Consider the following 14,577-nt stretch of genomic DNA (forward strand, 5'->3'; position numbering starts at 1 on the left):
TCTGAGATCAGACGAGATCAGGCTTATTCAAGGTGGTGTGGCCGCAGGCGATTGCATTTCTGCTTTCATGACTTTTATGTTTAGTGAGCTGGGGGTGATTCCTCCAAAATTTCCTTTTGTCCTCCACACATTTCAATTGTAAAATGTAATGCCTGCAGCACTTGATATTCCCAGGTGGTCTCCCATCTAAGTACTAACCAAGCCCAACATTGCTTAGCTTCTGAGATCAGACGAGATCAGGCTTATTCAAGGTGGTGTGGCCGCAGGCGATTGCATTTCTGCTTTCATGACTTTTATGTTTAGTGAGCTGGGGGTGATTCCTCCAAAATTTCCTTTTGTCCTCCACACATTTCAATTGTAAAATGTAATGCCTGCAGCACTTGATATTCCCAGGTGGTCTCCCATCCAAGTACTAACCAAGCCCAACATTGCTTAGCTTCTGAGATCAGACGAGATCAGGCTTATTCAAGGTGGTGTGGCCGCAGGCGATTGCACTTCTGCTTTCATGACTTTTATGTTTAGTGAGCTGGGGGTGATTCCTCCAAAATTTCCTTTTGTCCTCCACACATTTCAATTGTAAAATGTAATTACAAAAATGTAATGCCTGCAGCACTTGATATTCCCAGGTGGTCTCCCATCCAAGTACTAACCAAGCCCAACATTGCTTAGCTTCTGAGATCAGACGAGATCAGGCTTATTCAAGGTGGTGTGGCCGCAGGCGATTGCATTTCTGCTTTCATGACTTTTATGTTTAGTGAGCTGGGGGTGATTCCTCCAAAATTTCCTTTTGTCCTCCACACATTTCAATTGTAAAATGTAATGCCTGCAGCACTTGATATTCCCAGGTGGTCTCCCATCCAAGTACTAACCAAGCCCAACACTGCTTAGCTTCTGAGATCAGGCTTATTCAAGGTGGTGTGGCCGCAGGCGATTGCATTTCTGCTTTCATGACTTTTATGTTTAGTGAGCTGGGGGTGATTCCTCCAAAATTTCCTTTTGTCCTCCACACATTTCAATTGTAAAATGTAATGCCTGCAGCACTTGATATTCCCAGGTGGTCTCCCATCCAAGTACTAACCAAGCCCAACATTGCTTAGCTTCTGAGATCAGACGAGATCAGGCTTATTCAAGGTGGTGTGGCCGCAGGCGATTGCATTTCTGCTTTCATGACTTTTATGTTTAGTGAGCTGGGGGTGATTCCTCCAAAATTTCCTTTTGTCCTACACACATTTCAATTGTAAAATGTAATTACAAAAATGTTAAGCCTGCAGCACTTGATATTCCCAGGTGGTCTCCCATCCAAGTACTAACCAAGCCCAACATTGCTTAGCTTCTGAGATCAGACGAGATCAGGCTTATTCAAGGTGGTGTGGCCGCAGGCGGTTGCATTTCTGCTTTCATGACTTTTATGTTTAGTGAGCTGGGGGTGATTCCTCCAAAATATCCTTTTGTCCTCCACACATTTCAATTGTAAAATGTAATTACAAAAATGTAATGCCTGCAGCACTTGATATTCCCAGGTGGTCTCCCATCCAAGTACTAACCAAGCCCAACATTGCTTGGCTTCTGAGATCAGACGAGATCAGACGAGATCAGGCTTATTCAAGGTGGTGTGGCCGCAGGTGATTGCATTTCTGCTTTTATGACTTTTATGTTTAGTGAGCTGGGGGTGATTCCTCCAAAATTTCCTTTTGTCCTCCACACATTTCAATTGTAAAATGTAATTACAAAAATGTAATGCCTGCAGCACTTGATATTCCCAGGTGGTCTCCCATCCAAGTACTAACCAAGCCCAACATTGCTTAGCTTCTGAGATCAGACGAGATCAGGGTTATTCAAGGTGGTGTGGCCGCAGGCGATTGCATTTCTGCTTTCATGACTTTTATGTTTAGTGAGCTGGGGGTGAGTCCTCCAAAATTTCCTTTTGTCCTCCACACATTTCAATTGTAAAATGTAATTACAAAAATGTAATGCCTGCAGCACTTGATATTCCCAGGTGGTCTCCCATCCAAGTACTAACCAAGCCCAACATTGCTTAGCTTCTGAGATCAGACGAGATCAGGCTTATTCAAGGTGGTGTGGCCGCAGGCGATTGCATTTCTGCTTTCATGACTTTTATGTTTAGTGAGCTGGGGGTGATTCCTCCAAAATTTCCTTTTGTCCTCCACACATTTCAATTGTAAAATGTAATGCGTGCAGCACTTGATATTCACAGGTGGTCTCCCATCCAAGTACTAACCAAGCCCAACATTGCTTAGCTTCTGAGATCAGACGAGATCAGGCTTATTCAAGGTGGTGTGGCCACAGGCGATTGCATTTCTGCTGTCATGACTTTTATGTTTAGTGAGCTGGGGGTGATTCCTCCAAAATTTCCTTTTGTCCTCCACACATTTCAATTGTAAAATGTAATTACAAAAATGTAATGCCTGCAGCACTTGATATTCCCAGGTAGTCTCCCATCCAAGTACTAACCAAGCCCAACATTGCTTAGCTTCTGAGATCAGACTTATTCAAGGTGGTGTGGCCGCAGGCGATTGCGTTTCTGCTTTCATGACTTTTATGTTTAGTGAGCTGGGGGTGATTCCTCCAAAATTTCCTTTTGTCCTCCACATATTTCAATTGTATAATGTAATGCCTGCAGCACTTGATATTCCCAGGTGGTCTCCCATCCAAGTACTAACCAAGCCCAACATTGCTTAGCTTCTGAGATCAGGCTTATTCAAGGTGGTGTGGCCGCAGGCGATTGCATTTCTGCTTTCATGACTTTTATGTTTAGTGAGCTGGGGGTGATTCCTCCAAAATTTCCTTTTGTCCTCCACACATTTCAATTGTAAAATGTAATTACAAAAATGTAATGCCTGCAGCACTTGATATTCCTAGGTGGTTTCCCATCCAAGTACTAACCAAGCCCAACATTGCTTAGCTTCAGAGATCAGGCTTATTCAAGGTGGTGTGGCAGCAGGCGATTGCTTTTCTGCTTTCATGACTTTTATGTTTAGTGAGCTGGGGGTGAATCCTCCAAAATTTCCTTTTGTCCTCCACACATATCAATTGTAAAATGTAATGCCTGCAGCACTTGATATTCCCAGGTGGTCTCCCATCCAAGTACTAACCAAGCCCAACATTGCTTAGCTTCTGAGATCAGGCGAGATCAGGCTTAATCAAGGTGGTGTGGCCGCAGGCGATTGCATTTCTGCTTTCATGACTTTTATGTTTAGGGAGCTGGGGGTGATTCCTCCAAAATTTCCTTTTGTCCTCCACACATTTCAATTGTAAAATGTAATTACAAAAATGTAATGCCTGCAGCACTTGATATTCCCAGGTGGTCTCCCATCCAAGTACTAACCAAGCCCAACATTGCTTAGCTTCTGAGATCAGGCTTATTCAAGGTGGTGTGGCCGCAGGCGATTGCATTTCTGCTTTCATGACTTTTATGTTTAGTGAGCTGGGGGTGATTCCTCCAAAATTTCCTTTTGTCCTCCACACATTTCAATTGTAAAATGTAATGCCTGCAGCACTTGATATTCCCAGGTGGTCTCCCATCCAAGTACTAACCAAGCCCAACATTGCTTAGCTTCTGAGATCAGGCGAGATCAGGCTTATTCAAGGTGGTGTGGCCGCAGGCGATTGCATTTCTGCTTTCATGACTTTTATGTTTAGTGAGCTGGGGGTGATTCCTCCAAAATTTCCTTTTGTCCTCCACACATTTCAATTGTAAAATGTAATTACAAAAATGTAATGCCTGCAGCACTTGATATTCCCAGGTGGTCTCCCATCCAAGTACTAACCAAGCCCAACATTGCTTAGCTTCTGAGATCAGGCTTATTCAAGGTGGTGTGGCCGCAGGCGATTGCATTTCTGCTTTCATGACTTTTATGTTTAGTGAGCTGGGGGTGATTCCTCCAAAATTTCCTTTTGTCCTCCACACATTTCAATTGTAAAATGTAATTACAAAAATGTAATGCCTGCAGCACTTGATATTCCTAGGTGGTCTCCCATCCAAGTACTAACCAAGCCCAACATTGCTTAGCTTCAGAGATCAGACGAGATCAGGCTTATTCAAAGTGGTGTGGCCGAAGGCGATTGCTTTTCTGCTTTCATGACTTTTATGTTTAGTGAGCTGGGGGTGAATCCTCCAAAATTTCCTTTTGTCCTCCACACATATCAATTGTAAAATGTAATGCCTGCAGCACTTGATATTCCCAGGTGGTCTCCCATCCAAGTACTAACTAAGCCCAACATTGCTTAGCTTCTGAGATCAGGCGAGATCAGGCTTAATCAAGGTGGTGTGGCCGCAGGCGATTGCATTTCTGCTTTCATGACTTTTATGTTTAGGGAGCTGGGGGTGATTCCTCCAAAATTTCCTTTTGTCCTCCACACATTTCAATTGTAAAATGTAATTACAAAAATGTAATGCCTGCAGCACTTGATATTCCCAGGTGGTCTCCCATCCAAGTACTAACCAAGCCCAACATTGCTTAGCTTCTGAGATCAGGCTTATTCAAGGTGGTGTGGCCGCAGGCGATTGCATTTCTGCTTTCATGACTTTTATGTTTAGTGAGCTGGGGGTGATTCCTCCAAAATTTCCTTTTGTCCTCCACACATTTCAATTGTAAAATGTAATTACAAAAATGTAATGCCTGCAGCACTTGATATTCCCAGGTGGTCTCCCATCCAAGTACTAACCAAGCCCAATATTGCTTAGCTTCTGAGATCAGACGAGATCAGGCTTATTCAAGGTGGTGTGGCCGCAGGCGATTGCATTTCTGCTTTCATGACTTTTATGTTTAGTGAGCTGGGGGTGAATCCTCCAAAATTTCCTTTTGTCCTCCACACATTTCAATTGTAAAATGTAATTACAAAAATGTAATGCCTGCAGCACTTGATATTCCCAGGTGGTCTCCCATCCAAGTACTAACCAAGCCCAACATTGCTTAGCGTCGGAGATCAGACGAGATCAGGCTTATTCAAGGTGGTGTGGCCGCAGGCGATTGCTTTTCTGCTTTCATGACTTTTATGTTTAGTGAGCTGGGGGTGAATCCTCCAAAATTTCCTTTTGTCCTCCACACATATCAATTGTAAAATGTAATGCCTGCAGCACTTGATATTCCCAGGTGGTCTCCCATCCAAGTACTAACCAAGCCCAACATTGCTTAGCTTCTGAGATCAGACGAGATCAGGCTTATTCAAGGTGGTGTGGCCGCAGGCGATTGCATTTCTGCTTTCATGACTTTTATGTTTAGTGAGCTGGGGGTGATTCCTCCAAAATTTCCTTTTGTCCTCCACACATTTCAATTGTAAAATGTAATGCCTGCAGCACTTGATATTCCCAGGTGGTCTCCCATCCAAGTACTAACCAAGCCCAACATTGCTTAGCTTCTGAGATCAGACGAGATCAGGCTTATTCAAGGTGGTGTGGCCGCAGGCGATTGCATTTCTGCTTTCATGACTTTTATGTTTAGTGAGCTGGGGGTGATTCCTCCAAAATTTCCTTTTGTCCTCCACACATTTCAATTGTAAAATGTAATTACAAAAATGTAATGCCTGCAGCACTTGATATTCCCAGGTGGTCTCCCATCCAAGTACTAACCAAGCCCAACATTGCTTAGCTTCTGAGATCAGACGAGATCAGGCTTATTCAAGGTGGTGTGGCCGCAGGCGATTGCATTACTGCTTTCATGACTTTTATGTTTAGTGAGCTGGGGGTGATTCCTCCAAAATTTCCTTTTGTCCTCCACACATTTCAATTGTAAAATGTAATGCCTGCAGCACTTGATATTCCCAGGTGGTCTCCCATCCAAGTACTAACCAAGCCCAACATTGCTTAGCTTCTGAGATCAGACGAGATCAGGCTTAATCAAGGTGGTGTGACCGCAGGCGATTGCATTTCTGCTTTCATGACTTTTATTTTTAGTGAGCTGGGGGTGATTCCTCCAAAATTTCCTTTTGTCCTCCACACATTTCAATTGTAAAATGTAATTACAAAAATGTAATGCCTGCAGCACTTGATATTCCCAGGTGGTCTACCATCCAAGTACTAACCAAGCCCAATATTGCTTAGCTTCTGAGATCAGACGAGATCAGGCGAGATCAGGCTTATTCAAGGTGGTGTGGCCGCAGGCGATTGCATTTCTGCTTTCATGACTTTTATGTTTAGTGAGATGGGGGTGAATCCTCCAAAATTTCCTTTTGTCCTCCACACATTTCAATTGTAAAATGTAATTACAAAAATGTAATGCCTGCAGCACTTGATATTCCCAGGTGGTCTCCCATCCAAGTACTAACCAAGCCCAACATTGCTTAGCTTCGGAGATCAGACGAGATCAGGCTTATTCAAGGTGGTGTGGCTGCAGGCGATTGCTTTTCTGCTTTCATGACTTTTATGTTTAGTGAGCTGGGGGTGAATCCTCCAAAATTTCCTTTTGTCCTCCACACATATCAATTGTAAAATGTAATGCCTGCAGCACTTGATATTCCCAGGTGGTCTCCCATCCAAGTACTAACCAAGCCCAACATTGCTTAGCTTCTGAGATCAGACGAGATCAGGCTTATTCAAGGTGGTGTGGCCGCAGGCGATTGCATTTCTGCTTTCATGACTTTTATGTTTAGTGAGCTGGGGGTGATTCCTCCAAAATTTCCTTTTGTCCTCCACACATTTCAATTGTAAAATGTAATGCCTGCAGCACTTGATATTCCCAGGTGGTCTCCCATCCAAGTACTAACCAAGCCCAACATTGCTTAGCTTCTGAGATCAGACGAGATCAGGCTTATTCAAGGTGGTGTGGCCGCAGGCGATTGCATTCCTGCTTTCATGACTTTTATGTTTAGTGAGCTGGGGGTGAATCCTCCAAAATTTCCTTTTGTCCTCCACACATTTCAATTGTAAAATGTAATTACAAAAATGTAATGCCTGCAGCACTTGATATTCCCAGGTGGTCTCCCATCCAAGTACTAACCAAGCCCAACATTGCTTAGCTTCTGAGATCAGGCTTATTCAAGGTGGTGTGGCCGCAGGCGATTGCATTTCTGCTTTCATGACTTTTATGTTTAGTGAGCTGGGGGTGATTCCTCCAAAATTTCCTTTTGTCGTCCACACATTTCAATTGTAAAATGTAATTACAAAAATGTAATGCCTGCAGCAATTGATATTCCCAGGTGGTCACCCATCCAAGTACTAACCAAGCCCAACATTGCTTAGCTTCTGAGATCAGGCTTATTCAAGGTGGTGTGGCCGCAGGCGATTGCATTTCTGCTTTCATGACTTTTATGTTTAGGGAGCTGGGGGTGATTCCTCCAAAATTTCCTTTTGTCCTCCACACATTTCAATTGTAAAATGTAATGCCTGCAGCACTTGATATTCCCAGGTGGTCTCCCATCCAAGTACTAACCAAGCCCAACACTGCTTAGCTTCTGAGATCAGGCTTATTCAAGGTGGTGTGGCCGCAGGCGATTGCATTTCTGCTTTCATGACTTTTATGTTTAGTGAGCTGGGGGTGATTCCTCCAAAATTTCCTTTTGTCCTCCACACATTTCAATTGGAAAATGTAATTACAAAAATGTAATGCCTGCAGCACTTGATATTCCCAGGTGGTCTCCCATCCAAGTACTAACCAAGCCCAACATTGCTTAGCTTCTGAGATCAGACTTATTCAAGGTGGTGTGGCCGCAGGTGATTGCATTTCTGCTTTCATGACTTTTATGTTTAGTGAGCTGGGGGTGAATCCTCCAAAATTTCCTTTTGTCCCACACATTTCAATTGTAAAATGTAATTACAAAAATGTAATGCCTGCAGCACTTGATATTCCCAGGTGGTTTCCCATCCAAGTACTAACCAAGCCCAACATTGCTTAGCTTCTGAGATCAGACGAGATCAGGCTTATTCAAGGTGGTGTGGCCGCAGGCGATTGCATTTCTGCTTTCATGACTTTTATGTTTAGTGAGCTGGGGGTGATTCCTCCAAAATTTCCCTTTGGCCTCCACACATTTCAATTGTAAAATGTAATGCCTGCAGCACTTGATATTCCCTGGTGGTCTCCCATCCAAGTACTAACCAAGCCCAACACTGCTTAGCTTCTGAGATCAGGCTTATTCAAGGTGGTGTGGCCGCAGGCGATTGCATTTCTGCTTTCATGACTTTTATGTTTAGTGAGCTGGGGGTGATTCCTCCAAAATTTCCTTTTGTCCTCCACACATATCAATTGTAAAATGTAATTACAAAAATGTAATGCCTGCAGCACTTGATATTCCCAGGTGGTCTCCCATCCAAGTACTAACCAAGCCCAACATTGCTTAGCTTCTGAGATCAGACGAGATCAGGCTTATTCAAGGTGGTGTGGCCGCAGGCGATTGCATTTCTGCTTTCATGACTTTTATGTTTAGGGAGCTGGGGGTGATTCCTCCAAAATTTCCTTTTGTCTTCCACACATTTCAATTGTAAAATGTAATTACAAAAATGTAATGCCTGCAGCACTTGATATTCCCAGGTGGTCTCCCATCCAAGTACTAACCAAGCCCAACATTGCTTAGCTTCTGAGATCAGATGAGATCAGGCTTATTCAAGGTGGTGTGGCCGCAGGCGATTGCATTTCTGCTTTCATGACTTTTATGTTTAGTGAGCTGGGGGTGATTCCTCCAAAATTTCCTTTTGTCCTCCACACATTTCAATTGTAAAATGTAATTACAAAAATGTAATGCCTGCAGTACTTGATATTCCCAGGTGGTCTCCCATCCAAGTACTAACCAAGCCCAACATTGCTTAGCTTCTGAGATCAGACGAGATCAGGCTTATTCAAGGTGGTGTGGCCGCAGGCGGTTGCATTTCTGCTTTCATGACTTTTATGTTTAGTGAGCTGGGGGTGATTCCTCCAAAATTTCCTTTTGTCCTCCACACATTTCAATTGTAAAATGTAATGCCTGCAGCACTTGATATTCCTAGGTGGTCTCCCATCCAAGTACTAACCAAGCCCAACATTGCTTAGCTTCTGAGATCCGACGAGATCAGGCTTATTCAAGGTGGTGTGGCCGCAGGCGATTGCATTTCTGCTTTCATGACTTTTATGTTTAGTGAGCTGGGGGTGATTCCTCAAAAATTTCCTTTTGTCCTCCACACATTTCAATTGTAAAATGTAATGCCTGCAGCACTTGATATTCCCAGGTGGTCTCCCATCCAAGTACTAACCAAGCCCAACATTGCTTAGCTTCTGAGATCAGGCTTATTCAAGGTGGTGTGGCCGCAGGCGATTGCATTTCTGCTTTCATGACTTTTATGTTTAGTGAGCTGGGGGTGATTCCTCCAAAATTACCTTTTGTCCTCCACACATTTCAATTGTAAAATGTAATTACAAAAATGTAATGCCTGCAGCACTTGATATTCCCAGGTGGTCTCCCATCCAAGTACTAACCAAGCCCAACATTGCTTAGCTTCTGAGATCAGGCTTATTCAAGGTGGTGTGGCCACAGGCGATTGCATTTCTGCTTTCATGACTTTTATGTTTAGTGAGCTGGGGGTGATTCCTCCAAAATTTCCTTTTGTCCTCCACACATTTCAATTGTAAAATGTAATGCCTGCAGCACTTGATATTCCCAGGTGGCCTCCCATCCAAGTACTAACCAAGCCCAACATTGCTTAGCTTCGGAGATCAGGCTTATTCAAGGTGGTGTGGCCGCAGGCGATTGCATTTCTGCTTTCATGACTTTTATGTTTAGTGAGCTGGGGGTGATTCCTCCAAAATTTCCTTTTGTCCTCCACACATTTCAATTGTAAAATGTAATTACAAAAATGTAATGCCTGCAGCACTTGATATTCCCAGGTGGTCTCCCATCCAAGTACTAACCAAGCCCAACATTGCTTAGCTTATGAGATCAGACGAGATCAGGCTTATTCAAGGTGGTGTGGCCGCAGGCGATTGCATTTCTGCTTTCATGACTTTTATGTTTAGTGAGCTGGGGGTGATTCCTCCAAAATTTCCTTTTGTCCTCCACACATTTCAATTGTAAAATGTAATGCCTGCAGCACTTGATATTCCCAGGTGGTCTCCCATCCAAGTACTAACCAAGCCCAACATTGCTTAGCTTATGAGATCAGACGAGATCAGGCTTATTCAAGGTGGTGTGGCCGTAGACGATTGCATTTCTGCTTTCATGACTTTTATGTTTAGTGAGCTGGGGGTGATTCCTCCAAAATTTCCTTTTGTCCTCCACACATTTCAATTGGAAAATGTAATTACAAAAATGTAATGCCTGCAGCACTTGATATTCCCAGGTGGTCTCCCATCCAAGTACTAACCAAGCCCAACATTGCTTAGCTTCTGAGATCAGACGAGATCAGGCTTATTCAAGGTGGTGTGGCCGCAGGCGATTGCATTTCTGCTTTCATGACTTTTATGTTTAGTGAGCTGGGGGTGAGTCCTCCAAAATTTCTTTTTGTCCTCCACACATTTCAATTGTAAAATGTAATGCCTGCAGCACTTGATATTCCCAGGTGGTCTCCCATCCAAGTACTAACCAAGCCCAACATTGCTTAGCTTCTGAGATCAGACGAGATCAGGCGTATTCAAGGTGGTGTGGCCGCAGGCGATTGCATTTATGCTTTCATGACTTTTATGTTTAGTGAGCTGGGGGTGATTCCTCCAAAATTTCCTTTTGTCCTCCACACATTTCAATTGTAAAATGTAATTACAAAAATGTAATGCCTGCAGCACTTGATATTCCCAGGTGGTCTCCCATCCAAGTACTAACCAAGCCCAACATTGCTTAACTTCTGAGATCAGACGAGATCAGGCTTATTCAAGGTGGTGTGGCCGCAGGCAAATGCATTTCTGCTTTCATGACTTTTATGTTTAGTGAGCTGGGGGTGATTCCTCCAAAATTTCCTTTTGTCCTCCACACATTTCAATTGTAAAATGTAATGCCTGCAGCACTTGATATTTCCAGGTGGTCTCCCATCCAAGTACTAACCAAGCCCAACATTGCTTAGCTTCTGAGATCAGACGAGATCAGGCTTATTCAAGGTGGTGTGGCCGCAGGCGATTGCATTTCTGCTTTCATGACTTTTATGTTTAGTGAGCTGGGGGTGATTCCTCCAAAATTAACTTTTGTCCTCCACACATTTCAATTGTAAAATGTAATGCCTGCAGCACTTGATATTCCCAGGTGGTCTCCCATCCAAGTACTAACCAAGCCCAACATTGCTTAGCTTCTGAGATCAGACGAGATCAGGCTTATTCAAGGTGGTGTGGCCGCAGGCGATTGCATTTCTGCTTTCATGACTTTTATGTTTAGTGAGCTGGGGGTGATTCCTCCAAAATTTCCTTTTGTCCTCCACACATTTCAATTGTAAAATGTAATTACAAAAATGTAATGCCTGCAGCACTTGATATTCCCAGGTGGTCTCCCATCCAAGTACTAACCAAGCCCAACATTGCTTAGCTTCTGAGATCAGACGAGATCAGGCTTATTCAAGGTGGTGTGGCCGCAGGCGATTGCATTTCTGCTTTCATGACTTTTATGTTTAGGGAGCTGGGGGTGATTCCTCCAAAATTTCCTTTTGTCCTCCACACATTTCAATTGTAAAATGTAATGCCTGCAGCACTTGATATTCCCAGGTGGTCTCCCATCCAAGTACTAACCAAGCCCAACACTGCTTAGCTTCTGAGATCAGGCTTATACAAGGTGGTGTGGCCGCAGGCAATTGCATTTCTGCTTTCATGACTTTTATGTTTAGTGAGCTGGGGGTGATTCCTCCAAAATTTCCTTTTGTCCTCCACACATTTCAATTGTAAAATGTAATGCCTGCAGCACTTGATATTCCCAGGTGGTCTCCCATCCAAGTACTAACCAAGCCCAACATTGCTTAGCTTCTGAGATCAGACGTGATCAGGCTTATTCAAGGTGGTGTGGCCGCAGGCGATTGCATTTCTGCTTTCATGACTTTTATGTTTAGTGAGCTGGGGGTGATTCCTCCAAAATTTCCTTTTGTCCTCCACACATTTCAATTGTAAAATGTAATTACAAAAATGTAATGCCTGCAGCACTTGATATTCCCAGGTGGTCTCCCATCCAAGTACTAACCAAGCCCATCATTGCTTAGCTTCTGAGATCAGGCTTATTCAAGGTGGTGTGGCCGCAGGCGATTGCATTTCTGCTTTCATGACTTTTATGTTTAGTGAGCTGGGGGTGATTCCTCCAAAATTTCCTTTTGTCCTCCACACATTTCAATTGTAAAATGTAATGCCTGCAGCACTTGATATTCCCAGGTGGTCTCCCATCCAAGTACTAACCAAGCCCAACACTGCTTAGCTTCTGAGATCAGACGAGATCAGGCTTATTCAAGGTGGTGTGGCCGCAGGCGATTGCATTTCTGCTTTCATGACTTTTATGTTTAGGGAGCTGGGGGTGATTCCTCCAAAATTTCCTTTTGTCCTCCACACATTTCAATTGTAAAATGTAATGCCTGCAGCACTTGATATTCCCAGGTGGTCTCCTATCCAAGTACTAACCAAGCCCAACACTGCTTAGCTTCTGAGATCAGACGAGATCAGGCTTATTCAAGGTGGTGTGGCCGCAGGCGATTGCATTTCTGCTTTCATGACTTTTATGTTTAGGGAGCTGGGGGTGATTCCTCCAAAATTTCCTTTTGTCCTCCACACATTTCAATTGTAAAATGTAATTACAAAAATGTAATGCCTGCAGCACTTGATATTCCCAGGTGGTCTCCCATCCAAGTACTAACCAAGCCCAACATTGCTTAGCTTCTGAGATCAGACGAGATCAGGCTTATTCAAGGTGGTGTGGCCGCAGGCGATTGCATTTCTGCTTTCATGACTTTTATGTTTAGTGAGCTGGGGGTGATTCCTCCAAAATTTCCTTTTGTCCTCCACACATTTCAATTGTAAAATGTAATGCCTGCAGCACTTGATATTCCCAGGTGGTCTCCCATCCAAGTACTAACCAAGCCCAACATTGCTTAGCTTCTGAGATCAGGCTTATTCAAGGTGGTGTGGCCGCTGGCGATTGCATTTCTGCTTTCATGACTTTTATGTTTAGTGAGCTGGGGGTGATTCCTCCAAAATTTCCTTTTGTCCTCCACACATTTCAATTGTAAAATGTAATGCCTGCAGCACTTGATATTCCCAGGTGGTCTCCCATCCAAGTACTAACCAAGCCCAACATTGCTTAGCTTCTGAGATCAGGCTTATTCAAGGTGGTGTGGCCGCAGGCGATTGCATTTCTGCTTTCATGACTTTTATGTTTAGTGAGCTGGGGGTGATTCCTCCAAAATTTCCTTTTGTCCTCAACACATTTCAATTGTAAAATGTAATGCCTGCAGCACTTGCTATTCCCAGGTGGTCTCCCATCCAAGTACTAACCAAGCCCAACATTGCTTAGCTTCTGAGATCAGGCTTATTCAAGGTGGTGTGGCCGCAGGCGATTGCATTTCTGCTTTCATGACTTTTATGTTTAGTGAGCTGGGGGTGATTCCTCCAAAATTTCCTTTTGGCCTCCACACATTTCAATTGTAAAATGTAATTACAAAAATGTAATGCCTGCAGCACTTGATATTCCCAGGTGGTCTCCCATCCAAGTACTAACCAAGCCCAACATTGCTTAGCTTCTGAGATCAGACGAGATCAGGCTTATTCAAGGTGGTGTGGCCGCAGGCGATTGCATTTCTGCTTTCATGACTTTTATGTTTAGTGAGCTGGGGGTGATTCCTCCAAAATTTCCTTTTGTCCTCCACACATTTCAATTGTAAAATGTAATGCCTGCAGCACTTGATATTCCCAGGTGGTCTCCCATCCAAGTACTAACCAAGCCCAACATTGCTTAGCTTCTGAGATCAGGCTTATTCAAGGTGGTGTGGCCGCAGGCGATTGCATTTCTGCTTTCATGACTTTTATGTTTAGTGAGCTGGGGGTGATTCCTCCAAAATTTCCTTTTGTCCTCCACACATTTCAATTGTAAAATGTAATTACAAAAATGTAATGCCTGCAGCACTTGATATTCCCAGGTGGTCTCCCATCCAAGTACTAACCAAGCCCAACATTGCTTAGCTTCTGAGATCAGACGAGATCAGGCTTATTCAAGGTGGTGTGGCCGCAGGCGATTGCATTTCTGCTTTCATGACTTTTATGTTTAATGAGCTGGGGGTGATTCCTCCAAAATTTCCTTTTGTCCTCCACACATTTCAATTGTAAAATGTAATGCCTGCAGCACTTGATATTCCCAGGTGGTCTCCCATCCAAGTACTAACCAAGCCCAACATTGCTTAGCTTCTGAGATCAGGCTTATTCAAGGTGGTGTGGCCGCAGGCGATTGCATTTCTGCTTTCATGACTTTTATGTTTAGTGAGCTGGGGGTGATTCCTCCAAAATTTCCTTTTGGCCTCCACACATTTCAATTGTAAAATGTAATTACAAAAATGTAATGCCTGCAGCACTTGATATTCCCAGGTGGTCTCCCATCCAAGTACTAACCAAGCCCAACATTGCTTAGCTTCTGAGATCAGGCGAGATCAGGCTTATTCAAGGTGGTGTGGCCGCAGGCGATTGCATTTCTGCTTTCATGACTTTTATGTTT

At 43.7% G+C, this 14,577-nt stretch overlaps 37 non-coding genes and 28 pseudogenes across 37 annotated transcripts; all 65 read right to left on the reverse strand.

Moving 5' to 3' along the window:
* Positions 1-149: 149 nt before the first annotated feature.
* LOC131734786 (5S ribosomal RNA) lies at positions 150-268 on the reverse strand. Its single transcript, XR_009327115.1, has one exon. It is a non-coding gene; the product is annotated as a 5S ribosomal RNA (ribosomal RNA).
* A 100-nt stretch (positions 269-368) lies between these two features.
* On the reverse strand, positions 369-487 carry LOC131734851 (5S ribosomal RNA). Its single transcript, XR_009327165.1, has one exon. It is a non-coding gene; the product is annotated as a 5S ribosomal RNA (ribosomal RNA).
* Positions 488-601: 114 nt separating this feature from the next.
* On the reverse strand, positions 602-720 carry LOC131734862 (5S ribosomal RNA). The gene has a single exon (XR_009327166.1). It is a non-coding gene; the product is annotated as a 5S ribosomal RNA (ribosomal RNA).
* Positions 721-820: 100 nt separating this feature from the next.
* Positions 821-929, reverse strand: LOC131734898 (5S ribosomal RNA; annotated as a pseudogene).
* Positions 930-1,029: 100 nt separating this feature from the next.
* On the reverse strand, positions 1,030-1,148 carry LOC131734874 (5S ribosomal RNA). The gene has a single exon (XR_009327167.1). It is a non-coding gene; the product is annotated as a 5S ribosomal RNA (ribosomal RNA).
* A 114-nt stretch (positions 1,149-1,262) lies between these two features.
* On the reverse strand, positions 1,263-1,381 carry LOC131734829 (5S ribosomal RNA). Its single transcript, XR_009327158.1, has one exon. It is a non-coding gene; the product is annotated as a 5S ribosomal RNA (ribosomal RNA).
* Positions 1,382-1,495: 114 nt separating this feature from the next.
* On the reverse strand, positions 1,496-1,624 carry LOC131734861 (5S ribosomal RNA; annotated as a pseudogene).
* A 114-nt stretch (positions 1,625-1,738) lies between these two features.
* Positions 1,739-1,857, reverse strand: LOC131734788 (5S ribosomal RNA). The gene has a single exon (XR_009327117.1). It is a non-coding gene; the product is annotated as a 5S ribosomal RNA (ribosomal RNA).
* Positions 1,858-1,971: 114 nt separating this feature from the next.
* Positions 1,972-2,090, reverse strand: LOC131734885 (5S ribosomal RNA). The gene has a single exon (XR_009327168.1). It is a non-coding gene; the product is annotated as a 5S ribosomal RNA (ribosomal RNA).
* A 100-nt stretch (positions 2,091-2,190) lies between these two features.
* Positions 2,191-2,309, reverse strand: LOC131734841 (5S ribosomal RNA; annotated as a pseudogene).
* A 114-nt stretch (positions 2,310-2,423) lies between these two features.
* On the reverse strand, positions 2,424-2,532 carry LOC131734928 (5S ribosomal RNA; annotated as a pseudogene).
* A 100-nt stretch (positions 2,533-2,632) lies between these two features.
* Positions 2,633-2,741, reverse strand: LOC131734865 (5S ribosomal RNA; annotated as a pseudogene).
* Positions 2,742-2,855: 114 nt separating this feature from the next.
* LOC131734931 (5S ribosomal RNA) lies at positions 2,856-2,964 on the reverse strand (annotated as a pseudogene).
* A 100-nt stretch (positions 2,965-3,064) lies between these two features.
* LOC131734825 (5S ribosomal RNA) lies at positions 3,065-3,183 on the reverse strand. Its single transcript, XR_009327154.1, has one exon. It is a non-coding gene; the product is annotated as a 5S ribosomal RNA (ribosomal RNA).
* Positions 3,184-3,297: 114 nt separating this feature from the next.
* On the reverse strand, positions 3,298-3,406 carry LOC131734866 (5S ribosomal RNA; annotated as a pseudogene).
* Positions 3,407-3,506: 100 nt separating this feature from the next.
* Positions 3,507-3,625, reverse strand: LOC131734811 (5S ribosomal RNA). Its single transcript, XR_009327140.1, has one exon. It is a non-coding gene; the product is annotated as a 5S ribosomal RNA (ribosomal RNA).
* A 114-nt stretch (positions 3,626-3,739) lies between these two features.
* Positions 3,740-3,848, reverse strand: LOC131734868 (5S ribosomal RNA; annotated as a pseudogene).
* Positions 3,849-3,962: 114 nt separating this feature from the next.
* On the reverse strand, positions 3,963-4,081 carry LOC131734850 (5S ribosomal RNA; annotated as a pseudogene).
* A 100-nt stretch (positions 4,082-4,181) lies between these two features.
* On the reverse strand, positions 4,182-4,300 carry LOC131734846 (5S ribosomal RNA; annotated as a pseudogene).
* A 114-nt stretch (positions 4,301-4,414) lies between these two features.
* Positions 4,415-4,523, reverse strand: LOC131734869 (5S ribosomal RNA; annotated as a pseudogene).
* Positions 4,524-4,637: 114 nt separating this feature from the next.
* Positions 4,638-4,756, reverse strand: LOC131734817 (5S ribosomal RNA). The gene has a single exon (XR_009327146.1). It is a non-coding gene; the product is annotated as a 5S ribosomal RNA (ribosomal RNA).
* A 114-nt stretch (positions 4,757-4,870) lies between these two features.
* On the reverse strand, positions 4,871-4,989 carry LOC131734833 (5S ribosomal RNA). Its single transcript, XR_009327162.1, has one exon. It is a non-coding gene; the product is annotated as a 5S ribosomal RNA (ribosomal RNA).
* Positions 4,990-5,089: 100 nt separating this feature from the next.
* Positions 5,090-5,208, reverse strand: LOC131734897 (5S ribosomal RNA). Its single transcript, XR_009327170.1, has one exon. It is a non-coding gene; the product is annotated as a 5S ribosomal RNA (ribosomal RNA).
* Positions 5,209-5,308: 100 nt separating this feature from the next.
* On the reverse strand, positions 5,309-5,427 carry LOC131734908 (5S ribosomal RNA). The gene has a single exon (XR_009327171.1). It is a non-coding gene; the product is annotated as a 5S ribosomal RNA (ribosomal RNA).
* A 114-nt stretch (positions 5,428-5,541) lies between these two features.
* Positions 5,542-5,660, reverse strand: LOC131734919 (5S ribosomal RNA). Its single transcript, XR_009327172.1, has one exon. It is a non-coding gene; the product is annotated as a 5S ribosomal RNA (ribosomal RNA).
* A 100-nt stretch (positions 5,661-5,760) lies between these two features.
* LOC131734799 (5S ribosomal RNA) lies at positions 5,761-5,879 on the reverse strand. The gene has a single exon (XR_009327128.1). It is a non-coding gene; the product is annotated as a 5S ribosomal RNA (ribosomal RNA).
* A 114-nt stretch (positions 5,880-5,993) lies between these two features.
* Positions 5,994-6,122, reverse strand: LOC131734864 (5S ribosomal RNA; annotated as a pseudogene).
* Positions 6,123-6,236: 114 nt separating this feature from the next.
* Positions 6,237-6,355, reverse strand: LOC131734821 (5S ribosomal RNA). Its single transcript, XR_009327150.1, has one exon. It is a non-coding gene; the product is annotated as a 5S ribosomal RNA (ribosomal RNA).
* A 100-nt stretch (positions 6,356-6,455) lies between these two features.
* LOC131734930 (5S ribosomal RNA) lies at positions 6,456-6,574 on the reverse strand. The gene has a single exon (XR_009327173.1). It is a non-coding gene; the product is annotated as a 5S ribosomal RNA (ribosomal RNA).
* A 100-nt stretch (positions 6,575-6,674) lies between these two features.
* On the reverse strand, positions 6,675-6,793 carry LOC131734932 (5S ribosomal RNA). Its single transcript, XR_009327174.1, has one exon. It is a non-coding gene; the product is annotated as a 5S ribosomal RNA (ribosomal RNA).
* Positions 6,794-6,907: 114 nt separating this feature from the next.
* On the reverse strand, positions 6,908-7,016 carry LOC131734870 (5S ribosomal RNA; annotated as a pseudogene).
* Positions 7,017-7,130: 114 nt separating this feature from the next.
* On the reverse strand, positions 7,131-7,239 carry LOC131734923 (5S ribosomal RNA; annotated as a pseudogene).
* Positions 7,240-7,339: 100 nt separating this feature from the next.
* Positions 7,340-7,448, reverse strand: LOC131734899 (5S ribosomal RNA; annotated as a pseudogene).
* A 114-nt stretch (positions 7,449-7,562) lies between these two features.
* LOC131734927 (5S ribosomal RNA) lies at positions 7,563-7,671 on the reverse strand (annotated as a pseudogene).
* A 112-nt stretch (positions 7,672-7,783) lies between these two features.
* On the reverse strand, positions 7,784-7,902 carry LOC131734791 (5S ribosomal RNA). Its single transcript, XR_009327120.1, has one exon. It is a non-coding gene; the product is annotated as a 5S ribosomal RNA (ribosomal RNA).
* Positions 7,903-8,002: 100 nt separating this feature from the next.
* Positions 8,003-8,111, reverse strand: LOC131734920 (5S ribosomal RNA; annotated as a pseudogene).
* A 114-nt stretch (positions 8,112-8,225) lies between these two features.
* LOC131734933 (5S ribosomal RNA) lies at positions 8,226-8,344 on the reverse strand. The gene has a single exon (XR_009327175.1). It is a non-coding gene; the product is annotated as a 5S ribosomal RNA (ribosomal RNA).
* Positions 8,345-8,458: 114 nt separating this feature from the next.
* On the reverse strand, positions 8,459-8,577 carry LOC131734807 (5S ribosomal RNA). Its single transcript, XR_009327136.1, has one exon. It is a non-coding gene; the product is annotated as a 5S ribosomal RNA (ribosomal RNA).
* A 114-nt stretch (positions 8,578-8,691) lies between these two features.
* Positions 8,692-8,810, reverse strand: LOC131734800 (5S ribosomal RNA). Its single transcript, XR_009327129.1, has one exon. It is a non-coding gene; the product is annotated as a 5S ribosomal RNA (ribosomal RNA).
* A 100-nt stretch (positions 8,811-8,910) lies between these two features.
* Positions 8,911-9,029, reverse strand: LOC131734819 (5S ribosomal RNA). Its single transcript, XR_009327148.1, has one exon. It is a non-coding gene; the product is annotated as a 5S ribosomal RNA (ribosomal RNA).
* Positions 9,030-9,129: 100 nt separating this feature from the next.
* LOC131734871 (5S ribosomal RNA) lies at positions 9,130-9,238 on the reverse strand (annotated as a pseudogene).
* A 114-nt stretch (positions 9,239-9,352) lies between these two features.
* LOC131734900 (5S ribosomal RNA) lies at positions 9,353-9,461 on the reverse strand (annotated as a pseudogene).
* Positions 9,462-9,561: 100 nt separating this feature from the next.
* Positions 9,562-9,670, reverse strand: LOC131734929 (5S ribosomal RNA; annotated as a pseudogene).
* Positions 9,671-9,784: 114 nt separating this feature from the next.
* LOC131734822 (5S ribosomal RNA) lies at positions 9,785-9,903 on the reverse strand. Its single transcript, XR_009327151.1, has one exon. It is a non-coding gene; the product is annotated as a 5S ribosomal RNA (ribosomal RNA).
* Positions 9,904-10,003: 100 nt separating this feature from the next.
* LOC131734856 (5S ribosomal RNA) lies at positions 10,004-10,122 on the reverse strand (annotated as a pseudogene).
* Positions 10,123-10,236: 114 nt separating this feature from the next.
* Positions 10,237-10,355, reverse strand: LOC131734934 (5S ribosomal RNA). Its single transcript, XR_009327176.1, has one exon. It is a non-coding gene; the product is annotated as a 5S ribosomal RNA (ribosomal RNA).
* Positions 10,356-10,455: 100 nt separating this feature from the next.
* Positions 10,456-10,574, reverse strand: LOC131734779 (5S ribosomal RNA). The gene has a single exon (XR_009327108.1). It is a non-coding gene; the product is annotated as a 5S ribosomal RNA (ribosomal RNA).
* A 114-nt stretch (positions 10,575-10,688) lies between these two features.
* On the reverse strand, positions 10,689-10,807 carry LOC131734796 (5S ribosomal RNA). Its single transcript, XR_009327125.1, has one exon. It is a non-coding gene; the product is annotated as a 5S ribosomal RNA (ribosomal RNA).
* Positions 10,808-10,907: 100 nt separating this feature from the next.
* LOC131734816 (5S ribosomal RNA) lies at positions 10,908-11,026 on the reverse strand. Its single transcript, XR_009327145.1, has one exon. It is a non-coding gene; the product is annotated as a 5S ribosomal RNA (ribosomal RNA).
* A 100-nt stretch (positions 11,027-11,126) lies between these two features.
* On the reverse strand, positions 11,127-11,245 carry LOC131734935 (5S ribosomal RNA). The gene has a single exon (XR_009327177.1). It is a non-coding gene; the product is annotated as a 5S ribosomal RNA (ribosomal RNA).
* Positions 11,246-11,359: 114 nt separating this feature from the next.
* On the reverse strand, positions 11,360-11,478 carry LOC131734936 (5S ribosomal RNA). Its single transcript, XR_009327178.1, has one exon. It is a non-coding gene; the product is annotated as a 5S ribosomal RNA (ribosomal RNA).
* Positions 11,479-11,578: 100 nt separating this feature from the next.
* On the reverse strand, positions 11,579-11,687 carry LOC131734910 (5S ribosomal RNA; annotated as a pseudogene).
* A 100-nt stretch (positions 11,688-11,787) lies between these two features.
* On the reverse strand, positions 11,788-11,906 carry LOC131734787 (5S ribosomal RNA). Its single transcript, XR_009327116.1, has one exon. It is a non-coding gene; the product is annotated as a 5S ribosomal RNA (ribosomal RNA).
* A 114-nt stretch (positions 11,907-12,020) lies between these two features.
* On the reverse strand, positions 12,021-12,129 carry LOC131734901 (5S ribosomal RNA; annotated as a pseudogene).
* Positions 12,130-12,229: 100 nt separating this feature from the next.
* LOC131734790 (5S ribosomal RNA) lies at positions 12,230-12,348 on the reverse strand. Its single transcript, XR_009327119.1, has one exon. It is a non-coding gene; the product is annotated as a 5S ribosomal RNA (ribosomal RNA).
* A 100-nt stretch (positions 12,349-12,448) lies between these two features.
* On the reverse strand, positions 12,449-12,567 carry LOC131734828 (5S ribosomal RNA). Its single transcript, XR_009327157.1, has one exon. It is a non-coding gene; the product is annotated as a 5S ribosomal RNA (ribosomal RNA).
* Positions 12,568-12,681: 114 nt separating this feature from the next.
* Positions 12,682-12,800, reverse strand: LOC131734937 (5S ribosomal RNA). The gene has a single exon (XR_009327179.1). It is a non-coding gene; the product is annotated as a 5S ribosomal RNA (ribosomal RNA).
* Positions 12,801-12,900: 100 nt separating this feature from the next.
* On the reverse strand, positions 12,901-13,009 carry LOC131734909 (5S ribosomal RNA; annotated as a pseudogene).
* Positions 13,010-13,109: 100 nt separating this feature from the next.
* LOC131734872 (5S ribosomal RNA) lies at positions 13,110-13,218 on the reverse strand (annotated as a pseudogene).
* Positions 13,219-13,318: 100 nt separating this feature from the next.
* LOC131734902 (5S ribosomal RNA) lies at positions 13,319-13,427 on the reverse strand (annotated as a pseudogene).
* Positions 13,428-13,541: 114 nt separating this feature from the next.
* LOC131734939 (5S ribosomal RNA) lies at positions 13,542-13,660 on the reverse strand. The gene has a single exon (XR_009327181.1). It is a non-coding gene; the product is annotated as a 5S ribosomal RNA (ribosomal RNA).
* Positions 13,661-13,760: 100 nt separating this feature from the next.
* LOC131734873 (5S ribosomal RNA) lies at positions 13,761-13,869 on the reverse strand (annotated as a pseudogene).
* A 114-nt stretch (positions 13,870-13,983) lies between these two features.
* On the reverse strand, positions 13,984-14,102 carry LOC131734940 (5S ribosomal RNA). Its single transcript, XR_009327182.1, has one exon. It is a non-coding gene; the product is annotated as a 5S ribosomal RNA (ribosomal RNA).
* A 100-nt stretch (positions 14,103-14,202) lies between these two features.
* On the reverse strand, positions 14,203-14,311 carry LOC131734875 (5S ribosomal RNA; annotated as a pseudogene).
* A 114-nt stretch (positions 14,312-14,425) lies between these two features.
* On the reverse strand, positions 14,426-14,544 carry LOC131734812 (5S ribosomal RNA). Its single transcript, XR_009327141.1, has one exon. It is a non-coding gene; the product is annotated as a 5S ribosomal RNA (ribosomal RNA).
* Between the last annotated feature and the right edge of the window lie 33 nt (positions 14,545-14,577).

The sequence above is a fragment of the Acipenser ruthenus genome, unplaced genomic scaffold (assembly GCF_902713425.1).
Source record: "Acipenser ruthenus unplaced genomic scaffold, fAciRut3.2 maternal haplotype, whole genome shotgun sequence".
In the NCBI taxonomy this organism is placed as follows: Eukaryota; Metazoa; Chordata; class Actinopteri; order Acipenseriformes; family Acipenseridae; genus Acipenser; species Acipenser ruthenus.